The following is a 12147-nucleotide window of genomic DNA, read 5'->3' on the forward strand; positions in this document are numbered from 1 at the left end:
CAAACAGGAAGTTAATATCACCAACCATTCCCATTTTATTTAGGTGTATCCATATAAATGGCCCACCCTGTACTTTCTTTTCCCCGGTCCCCTCCTCCTATCATAGGCTTCATTCTTTTTTCTGCCCAAACCTTATCTAAAATTTTGCTCCTCGGTGACAATTGGACAGCAAATGCATTCTCATCATGCTCCCATTTTTCTGACCCTTCACCTCCCTGACATGAATTAGTGGTTAGTCAAATGGTGTTTAAACGATTCGATACTGAGCACATCAAAGGCTAAGGAAGATTTCCAATCTAAATTGAAAGACTACTTCCAGTTAAATGAAACCCCTGAGGTTTCGCCTAATATAGTTTGGGGCGCTCATAAGGCGTTTATTAGATGTCACTTCATTAGCTATTGTTCTCACCTGCAGAGAGGTAAATGTCCTGGCCCAGACGGGCATCCGGTAATCTATTACGCTACTTTTAAAGAAGTCTTGCACCCCCCGTTTATTGTCATTAGCCAACCTTTCTCTTTTAGGACATTCTCTCTCTTCAAACATGACTCAAGCCCATATTTCTGTCATTCCTAAGGAAGGTTGTTAGGTAAGACTAAACGTGGACACCACAACACTACTCAGTTCTTTTCAAATAAACGGTTTACTGAAAATCACAATTTCAAACAGGCCAAATAACGACAATACAGTATTCAAATCAAGTCTCTCAGTAGCTGAGGCACTCGCCCTCGTGGGAGTCCTACCAGCTCATGGGTGGCTGCGCCTGGCGCTCACTGACCCGGCCCGGCGGGTCTCAAGAAGGAAATGGGCCGTCTCCGCGGATCACTGTGGTGCTACCACTCACACTGCGGAATCCCCAAAGGTGGAAGCTATGCCCCTCGCCCTTTGGCTACGGCGTGAGTCCGGCGGATATATTACCGTGTGCGCCTCCGCGGGTCAGAGTGAGAGCTACTCACTACCACGCGGCATACCACCCTTACCTCTGCTTTCTGCTCCTCTGTTGAAGAAGACGACATCTTTTCCCTTGTGTCTCCTGACACTGCTGAGCTGTAGTGAATGTCCAGCTAGTCCTCCTCCAGGAACATTGAGCCAAGGATCCTTCTCCTACAAATGGCGGCAGCCTGGTCACTGTGCCCCCTCTCTGTCACACAAGTCCTCTTTCTTTCTTCCCCCTCCGTCACCTCGCTCTCCCTCCCTTCCACTTCCTGTCACCCAGCTCTGTCTCCTCAGTCACTCGTCCTGCAGTGACACCTTGTGGCTGCTAATAATATGACAGGCATACACAGGATAACACAGAAGAAAAATACCACTAAACATGGAAGATGCACAGGGAAGACAGTTCACTTTAGAAGGGCCGTATCACCCCCTTACACTTCCCCCGGCTTTTTCGAGTGCAGTCCCTTGCACTCACAGAGGCTAGCCAGGCATTCATTTCTGTAGCGGTTACAGTTCCCCATCCTTGTAGAGCTGTGTTCTCCTTTTTGTCGACCTCTTGGAATCCCACTGCATCCGGTTGTCTTACGGTCGACAGGTCCCGCTGATCTTTAGGCTGGTCAGTTGAACAGACGAAAGGCTGTTGAAACGGTGGTTCTTTAGTAATCAATCCTGGTCCTGGCTTGTTGGCTGCTACCAACATCGGACGTTGCAAGACTGCTGGTGTGAATTCCGCAGCTGCAGGGGAAAGGAGGGATGGCTGGTCACGAGACGTTTGACTTGACACTTGACCTATGGCCGGGTCTCTCGATTCCTCTAAACTCTCTGACCTGAGCTGGTGAAAGGGCCGACGGGGTCGCCGCCGGTCAGGGGAAAATCTGCTTCCCTTAACTGGAACACCACCGGGGCCTGTGACATTGGCAGCTTCAGTGCCCTTTCTTCCTCCCACTACATCAAATTCTACCATCTCTCCTTCTCCAACGCTGCGCAGAGACTTCTGGGGGTTGCTCCTCTTTATAGCAGACCAGTGGACAAACACATCGCCTTTATGGTCACTTCGGCGAATAAAACCGTAGCCCTTTCGGACATGAAACCACTTCACCGTCCCTTTTACTTGACTAGAAATAAACTTTCCTTCCACTTGGCTAAGATTCCACACCTTGTGCTGTACTGCTGGTATTCCTGTGCAGCACCCAATAGCTCTCTGTGTGGATGATAGAGGGCCTCTACAAGGAACTTCCGCCACCCGGCCCTCAGCAGCGGGTCCTTCTAGTTTAAAGGTGGCCGTTTCATCCTAGGGGCATGACAGTCTCTTGCCAGGTGTCCTGGTCGGCCACATTCCCAACACCGGCGAATTTCGGCCGGATCAAATCTTCTCTGCCGAGGACGGTCCTCCCGGGTAGAACTTGCCGCCTTCAGCTGGTTGATCTCTTCTCTCATCTCCCTCATGAGCTCCCTCACATCCCTGGCAAAGTCTCGGAGGAAAGCACTCTCTGGTGTGGGGTCCATTTTCGGAGGCGGTCCCCTTTCGGTCGAGTTGTGTACACTAACGTGAGCACCATCCTCTCCCTCGTGCTGCCACTCTATGGCCTCTCGAACTAGGTCCACTAAGGCGGTATGCGGCTCCGTCCGTATATAGTCTCTGAGGCTCCTTCTTAGCGCTCTATTCTTCAACCCAGACAAGTATTGGTCCCGCAGCACCCTGTCCGGGTCAGGGACAGCCGCGCACCCCTCTTGATCTTTCTTGCTAAGTCGGTTCCACAATCGTTGGAGTGCAACCGAGTACTGTTGGACGGATTCATCTTCCCGTTGACTACGGGTATAGAATTTTTTCCGTAAATCGGTAACTGAGGTAGTGTCTCCGTATAGGGTTTCGAGCCTGGTGATGATGTCTTCCAGGGTCGCTCTTTGACTGACTGGGAGGACTACTACTGCTGCACGAGCATCTCCTTCTAGCAGGCTCAACGCGAGATCCGCTTGGTGTGGGGGAGGTACTTGGTAGAGTCGGGCCGCTGCTCGTAGCCTCTCGGCCCAATCCATCAGCGTCACACTCTTTCCGTCATATTTGGGCACATTTAACATGGCTGCCCCCATAGGGAACAGAATTGGGGGTGGGCCTGGGGCACTGATGGCAGACTCCGCTGAAGTTCCTGGTTGGCTCATCCTGTTCGTGACGCCACGTGTTAGGTAAGACTAAACGTGGACACCACAACACTACTCAGTTCTTTTCAAATAAACGGTTTACTGAAAATCACAATTTCAAACAGGCCAAATAACGACAATACAGTATTCAAATCAAGTCTCTCCGTAGCTGAGGCACTCGCCCTCGTGGGAGTCCTACCAGCTCATGGGTGGCTGCGCCTGGCGCTCACTGACCCGGCCCGGCGGGTCTCAAGAAGGAAATGGGCCGTCTCCGCGGATCACTGTGGTGCTACCACTCACACTGCGGAATCCCCAAAGGTGGAAGCTATGCCCCTCGCCCTTTGGCTACGGCGTGAGTCCGGCGGATATATTACCGCGTGCGCCTCCGCGGGTCAGAGTGAGAGCTACTCACTACCACGCGGCATACCACCCTTACCTCTGCTTTCTGCTCCTCTGTTGAAGAAGACGACATCTTTTCCCTTGTGTCTCCTGACACTGCTGAGCTGTAGTGAATGTCCAGCTAGTCCTCCTCCAGGAACATTGAGCCAAGGATCCTTCTCCTACAAATGGCGGCAGCCTGGTCACTGTGCCCCCTCTCTGTCACACAAGTCCTCTTTCTTTCTTCCCCCTCCGTCACCTCGCTCTCCCTCCCTTCCACTTTCTGTCACCCAGCTCTGTCTCCTCAGTCACTCGTCCTGCAGTGACACCTTGTGGCTGCTAATAATATGACAGGCATACACAGGATAACACAGAAGAAAAATACCACTAAACATGGAAGATGCACAGGGAAGACAGTTCACTTTAGAAGGGCCGTATCACCCCCTTACAAGGTAAAGATATTACTTTTTGCTCCAACTATAGGCCTATATCCCTCTTAAATACTGATCTAAAACTGATAGCAAAGTTGTTGGCCAATAGACTAAAAATATCCTTCCTGATATCATATCTCCAGACCAGGTTGGCTTTATTAAAAACAGATAGGGTAAGGACAATTCAGTTAGAATCTTTCATATTTTGCATCATTCCCAAAAACATAAACTTCCATTGATCCTTCTTAGCACAGATGCTGAGAAGGCTTTTGATAGAATCTATTGGAGTTACATGAAACAAGTTTTTTTAGCCTTTCATTTCCCCGCCCCCTTTATTAACACAATATTCTCCATGTATACCTCCCCTTCTGCCTATGTAGCGGTAAATGGAATTTTGTCTAGTCCCTTTGCGATACGTAATGGTACACGCCAGGGTTGGCCTCTATCTCCACTACTGTTTCTGACAGCAATGGTGACTCTTATGCAATCGATAAGATTGGAACACAATATTACAGGTTTACAGTTAGGGACTAAGTAGCATTAAGTAGCTGCCTATGCGGATGACTTACTGATGATAGTAACGAATCCTGAGACTGTTTTTCCCAAAATTCAGCAAATTTTTGACTCCTTTAGTTTATTTTCCAATTGTAAAATAAACGCTGGGAAATCCCAAGCTTTAGGATTTTCTTTGTCCCACTCTCGTAAGGGTCTATTGGCTACAACTTCTGCTTATAACTTATCTTCTCCACACATAGCCTTTCTTTGTATTAAAATTAGCAGTAACCTAAACCAATTGTTTCCTTGCCTCTCTTGCAGACCTACTGAAGCGTTTTGACCGGCCTTATCTCTCCTGGTTTGGGTGGAAAAATATAGTGATGTCATTTCATTTACCTAAACTAACTTACATTATGCAGGCCTCACCTATACCGCTGTCTAGAGCCCTTTTTCCGACCATAAATAGACTATTTTGCAAATTTATTTGGAAAGGCAAGAAAGCTTTTATATCCAAAGATATCTTAAACCGTCATAAATTCAGTGGTGGAATTGGATTACCTGATCCAGAAAAATAATATCACGCAATTCACTTAGCTAGGATTATTGATTGGGTTCATGCTCCCCCTCATAAACAATGGATATCGATAGAGAATGCTCTGCCTTTAATCCCCTTTAGGACTCTAGTGTTATATAACAAAGAAGTGAATGAGCATATCAGGTCTCATAACCCATTAACCACAGCAACACTTAAGGTTTGGTATACATTTTCTTCAAAAGCTGATTTCAGTCTTTTACCATCCTCCCTGCTACAAGTTAGAGATTTGTTATGTCCCGCACCTTTGGCCTTAAGAGACGGCATCCCTAAGTCTGTACTCTCGTCATGTTGATCTCCCCCTCAACTACTAGATGAATCTGGACATGTTGTGGACAACTCTTCCTTAGCCTTTAACCTTGGGTTCCTCATTACTCATACCCCTTTGATTTAATTTATTAAATCTAAATTACTGTCCTTTGGGGGAACCAGTGATAGTCATAGTCCTCTTGGTTGGTTCGACAAGTTGTTGTCCCAATCGCTTCCGGTTAACAAACCCATTTCAATATTATATAAAAAAAAATAGATTTGTCATAGTCCCTCTTCCCCTCCCTATTTTATTAGGTTGTGGTAAAAAGATTTGGGAAGATCCCTGTCTGAACCAGAGATCTCTTATATTTTAGCTGCTCCCCACAAGATTTCTAAATGTGTTTGGATCCAAGAAAACAGCTACAAAATTATATCCCGTTGGTATAAGACCCCAGAAGTAACTTCCATTTATTCACTATCCCATTCCGACATTTGCTGGCGATGTGCTAAAGATAAGGGGTCCTTCTATCACACTTGGTGGTCCTGTGGTGAGATTTTACAATGGTGGAAGACTATTTTCGCCAAATGTAACTCCATCAGTCAAACTACTATTTCCCCCTCTCCTGAACTAGCTTTATCGATCTCTCTTCTTGATCATACCACTACCCACTCTAAATTATACAAATAGTTATTAGTCGCAGCTAGACTACTAGTCCCAACCTATTTGCTTTCAATGGAAGTTCCTCCTATGGAACACTGGATAGCCAAAAAGACGAGATGTATCTTTTTGAGGAGATATCTTATTGGGGGATTCATTCTAGAGATGCTTTCTTGAAAACGTGGCTATCTTGGAAGGTTTTTAGAAATTTCAGATAATTTGCTTTACATTCGACTCTTTACATGGAAGATGGTCTGGATCAGTTATCTATTATTATTATCTTGTATTTCTGATATTTTAATCATTTTTATATCATTGGAGAGATCTGATATTTGGCAATTGTATCACCCTTATTGCAGTTTATATTTATGAGGCACCTCCCTTTCTTTATTTTCTATGTTGTTTGCTTGTTCTTTTTTTCAATAAAATTAAAAATGTAAATAAAAGTAAATAAAAAATACCAACACAGTACTGACAATAAGATTCAGCTGAGGTCCACTGACAGCTTTCCCCAATAATTGTGTGGGGCTTCCATTCATGGGTTCCGTTAGACCTTTCCAGCAGGGGAATCCATGAATGGAAACCAAACGGAAACCATAGCTTTCTGTTTGCATTATTATTGATGTCAATGGTAATACTTCTGTTGCAAATGGTTTCCGTTTGTCTCCGTTCCGTAAGGTTTCCATTTTTTTTGTGGAAACATTAGCGACTATTGTTTCTTCCCATGTGACCCGCATAGGTCACATGGGATAAAACGTCATCCCAGGACGCCGGCCTGGACGAAGAGACACAGAATTCTGGGTAAGTAGAAGATTTTCTTTTTTTCTGAGTTCCGTTTATTGCAGTAGAATCGCTGCTTTTCCGCTGCAAAAAGTGAATCTTCTGGTATTTGTTGCCAGTTTTTCCTCCATATTGAATTCAATGGGGGAAACTGGAAACAAATGTACAGTGTTTAGACTAATACAATGATATGCTGCGGATGAAAAAAAATCGCACTGCACGTAAATTTCGGAGCAGTTTTTCCGCTCAGCATTTATGCTGCATGTGGATGAGATTTGTTCAGATCTTATCCACTTTGCTGCTACTGTAATTGTGCATCAAATTCTCGGCAACGAATACCATTTTGGAAAATTCGCAGTATTTACGCTGCATGTGAACTGACCCATAATGGTAGAGGGACGGTAAAAGCTCTAATGTGAAACACAATGGTTCAAACACTTTAAATTCCATTAGCTACAGTAGAGAGGAGAGTATTTCTTAGAAGTTTTACTCACTTTTTCTTGTTGATTTGTTTTGGTAAGATTGTTGTCTATTTATCTTTTTCAAGTATCTCTGCTACTGTATTGGTTTGTTTCAGTATAAAGACATATTGCAGCTTGTAGTTTACCTGTATCTACACGGATTGAAAGTAAAATATTCAAAAAGAAAGTACAAACTTCGTTCAAAACTGCTTCAGGGCTTTGTTCATGGGTTCCATCAGAGCTTTCCGTCAGGGGAACCTGAAACAAACGGAAACCTATGGTTTCCGTTTGCATTACCATTGATACCAATGGTGACGGATACGGTGAAAATGGTTTCCGTTTGTCATCGTTGTTTAAGGGTTCCGTAGTTTTGACGAAATCAATATCGTAGTCGACTGTGCTATTCATTCCGTCAATACTACTCAACCCTTACACAACGGTGACAAACGGAAACCATTTGCACCGGATTCGTCACCATTGAAATCGATGGTGATGCAAATGGAAACCTATGGTTTTTGTTTGTTACAGTCTGGGTTCCGTTCATGGGTTCCCCTGACGGAAAGCTCTGACTGAACTCATGAACAGAGTCCCAATGCAGATGTGAATGAAGCCTAATACAATGAAAAATAGTTTACTTCTAGAATGCACTGGAAATAAAAATGTTTCTAGTTATCTAAAAGATAAAATCATTTTCTATACAAATAATATCTGCAGGGGAGTTTTTATGACAATAATAATATAATGCTATGTTATCTAATGGAATAATGACATCATTTTCCAATGCATTCTGTTAGCTTGTATCAAACTGATATTAATCTACAATGTCAGATGAATCTATTGAGCAAATAATAGCTTTTGCCGTTTCTGGAAAAAAATATTAATGTTTGCCTAAATGCAATACTAAAAGGATCATTTTCTGTAAATCCTTCTTATAACATATCAAAATGGAGTTTCCCCTTAAATAACATTTAATAAATCATCAGTTGGTGTGGCTCAGACCAATGGATATGGAGGTGTGGGGTCTACTGTTCTGAATAGAGAACTGCCCACACATGAACTTTAGCTCCTTGTTGAAATCTGTTTCAGTATCTCACATCAATTATAATGAAGAGTTAGGCTCTGTTCACACTGTTTTTTGCCACGGTTTTTGATGCGGAAACTGGGTTGGAAAACGCGGCTAAAAATTGTAAAAATTACTTCAATTGATTTCAATTGGAGGAGGAGGCATTTTTTTCCCGCGAGCGTAAAAAACGCTTGCGGGGAAAAAGAAGCAACATGCCCTTTCTTCGGCGTTTCAGTTTTTGACCTCCCATTGACATCGATGGGAGGCAGAGAAGGTGTTTTTCGCTGCGTTTTCTTGCCCGCAGCGCTCAAAGGCCGCGGCCGAAAAACGCTGCAAAAAATGCGCCAAACCTATGTTGGTATGACATATTAAGGCATATTGACATTATAGAAGAAAGCAAATCAATTTGATATGTTATAAATTCCTGATTGGTAGGGGTTCTCTATTATACAGGTCATATATTACATGTAAGTAGCCAGAGGGTGCTCACATGCAACTTCCTGCTGGACAGGAAAGAGAGACTGGAGCTGCCCTCCATTCTCATCATCAAATGAATGCAACTATCTTTTGGCACCCTGCATGATCAAGTTGAGAGGACATTGGGATGAGGTCCCCAGGATGACAAGAACACAGCACCCCATGCAGCTGCCTCTACAGCCTATACCATGTACCAGCTTTGTTTACATATGTTTCCTATACAGGCATTATTGAAAATTAACCGCTTACAATGCTTAAACACAGAAAAAGCGGAGTACGAAGCCATGTATATATAAAATATAACACATTTTTATTAATTACAAAAAGTAAAACGCACATTTAAAAAGGTACACAATGAAATGGAGAGACTCTATAATATTATGTGATACAAGTAAACAGGCTATCCTTGTGTATATAGCAATAGAGTATTGCACTGTACTCCTTACACTGAGGATATATAGAATGGGTGGTGTATTGTCCTATAGATGGCTCGTCCCTCATGTAAAAACCCATCAAAAAATGGACATAATAGTCCTGCAAACAGTTTAGGGAGAGCTTAAATGTCATAAGAGATTGAAAGGAACCATACCCATGTCAATGGACATGGAAGCCTGGATAACTTGTATTGAACCCCAACGCGCGTTTTGCAATGTCTGCTTCCTCAGGAGTTTGTATAGTGTTTTGTTTCAGTCTTGGCCTTAAATAGTGCAGTGCCCAGGTGTTTTCTATTATTGTTCAGCGTCCGTGGAATCGCGGCGCATGTCCACCGACTCAACCGGAAGTGAGGCATGCCCCACTTCCGGCCTCCAGCGCCGTAGCGCACATCCGGGTTCCTGACACGTACCAGGAATACTGGACATGCGCAATGCGCTATGGGAGGTGGGAACGGAGCAGGCGACACACACGGTCACGTGCACGTGGAGTGCGCACCTCATTGGAAGGCTGGGACAAGAAAATTCACAGGTAACATATTCCTGATCAACTAATGACGTAGCAAACCCCACCCATTTCAAATATCCCCAACGACCAACCCAAATAATGGCCAGTGGGTATTATGTTTATTGACAAAAGGTGTGTTAAGTGCATAAATATTATATGAATTGTGACATTCAGAAGAGGGGAAGAAAAGGGTCCCCCAGAATATGCTACGTGTATAACCCAATGACTAGTAGGAAAATATAGTGAATTATAAATGTGAATATAATACAACATTAATTATATTAGACCTCGTAAAGTGAATATTGTTACACTAATTAACGAGGTCACTGTGTAAAATTTATAGGAATATAAATGTGGGTGTAATTGCACATTACATATATATCCCGCAACAAAATAATATGCAAAAGAGACCACAAATAGCGTCATTTCATAAAAAACAACAACAACATGTCACATAAAATACTTCTCGAAAAGAAAGCAAGGTGAAAGGAGAGAGATAACAGGATATCAATATTAGTCTTCGTCATAGTACAATAAATTTACTGGAGTCTTCTCAGTCCATATTATAGGGATCATCTGGGTCCAAAGCTTATATTTCCTACATAGAGGCGATCAGACTGAAGAGAGATGATACATCAGATACCTAATAAAAAATTGTTAATTAGTGTAACAATATTCACCTTACGAGGTGCGCACTCCACGTGCACGTGACCGGGTGTGTCGCCTGCTCCGTTCCCGCCTCCCATAGCGCATGCCTCACTTCCGGTTGCGTCTGTGGACATGCTCCGCGATTCCACGGACGCTGAACAAAAATAGAAAACACCTGGGCACAGCACTATTTAAAGCCAAGACTGCAACAAGACACTATACACCCCCTGAGGAAGCAGACATCGCGAAATGCGCATTGGGGTTCAATACAAGTTATCCAGGCTTCCATGACCATTGACATGGGTAAGGTTCCTTTCAATCTCTTATGATATTTAAGCTCTGCCTAAAATGTTCCCAGGACTATTATGTCCATTTTTTGATGGGTTTTTACATGAGGGATGAGCCATCTATAGGACAATACACCACCCATTCTATATATCCTCAGTGTAAGGATTACAGTGCAATACACTATTGCTATATACACAAGGATAGTAAACCTACAAAGAACCTCAAAACAGGGTAAAGCAAAAAGGAGAATCCCAAATATAACTCAGAAGCAACCTACAAAGCGCAAAAGCGCAAGGGGACAAAACATCCCAATAGAGTATAAAGATAACTACCATGAATAGTAAAAAATATACATCTTTATTAATACATAACAATACATGGTATTACAATAATAAATACAGCAAAATGAAGGATCATATATAAGGAGAAACAGTAGTCAGGTATAGGTGACAACATACCAAGAGGGAAACTAGAGACAACCAAACTCTGAAACACGTCCCAATGCTACACCTATCATACACACAAGTATCGTAGGTACCAAAAAGGTATACAAAGTGTATGTATATGAGGCTATATCTCATACAGAAATGCTGCCCGTTGCAAAATATGCATGAATAATGCCCGCTACAAATCAACGGCGCAAAAACAGGCAAAAGTAACAGATATATGCCAAAAAATATAGTGTGGAAATAAATATACCTGTGGACATGATGGCAATACGGGACGTGGAGAGATGGCACAGGAACGCCTCGACGCGCATTTCGCCTGCGACCGGCTTCGTCAGGAGGCTGATCATTATTAAAAAATGGGGGGTTTATATATTAGCAACAAATATCTGATTCAATGGTGGCACCTGTGGAATGCACGTCCAGAGCGGCGCTCAGAAACCATGATACAGACACTGCATCAACAGGAAGCGCCAGGATGTCCACGTCGTGACGATGCGTCTCAAGCTGAAACGCACGTCACCATGGTAACGTGAACACACAAGAGGCACTCTGTGATGCAGTGCCAACAGCGCATGCGCCAATGAGCGTCTGTGCAAATAGAGCACAGGGACCATCAAGAAATCAATGGACGTCTGATGTACATACATTAAATAAAATAAAATAAATGCTGCTGCATAATGGATGAATTTGCAAACAAAAAATATACAGTGTATACAGTAAGGCGTTAATAAGTGACAAAGTAAACATATATAATGCATACATTAATATAAAGTTCACATACAAAAATACGAATAAAAATACAATTGGTTGTACATACAAAAATAAAAAACAACAAGCAACAAAGAACAACAGCAAACACAAACAAACAAAAACAAAAACAAACACAAACAAAAACAAACACAAAAACAAAAAACAAAAAACAAAAAACAAAAAACAAAAAACTGAAAACAAAAAACACAAAACAGCAGCACTAAGCAGCAGCATGTCCAAGACTGATGGTCATTAGCAATCTTCGTAAAGGAGGACGTACATCTCACAGGATAAATAGAGCCACCAATAGAACCAAAAACACTAGAATATAACAAAATTAGGATTAGAATATTAACAGTACATGAACAATCCCCCAGAACTAAAATTCGCGCTGCTCATAACAATCATAGAAAAGG

The sequence above is a fragment of the Rhinoderma darwinii genome, chromosome 4 (assembly GCF_050947455.1).
Source record: "Rhinoderma darwinii isolate aRhiDar2 chromosome 4, aRhiDar2.hap1, whole genome shotgun sequence".
NCBI classification, from domain to species: domain Eukaryota; kingdom Metazoa; phylum Chordata; class Amphibia; order Anura; family Rhinodermatidae; genus Rhinoderma; species Rhinoderma darwinii.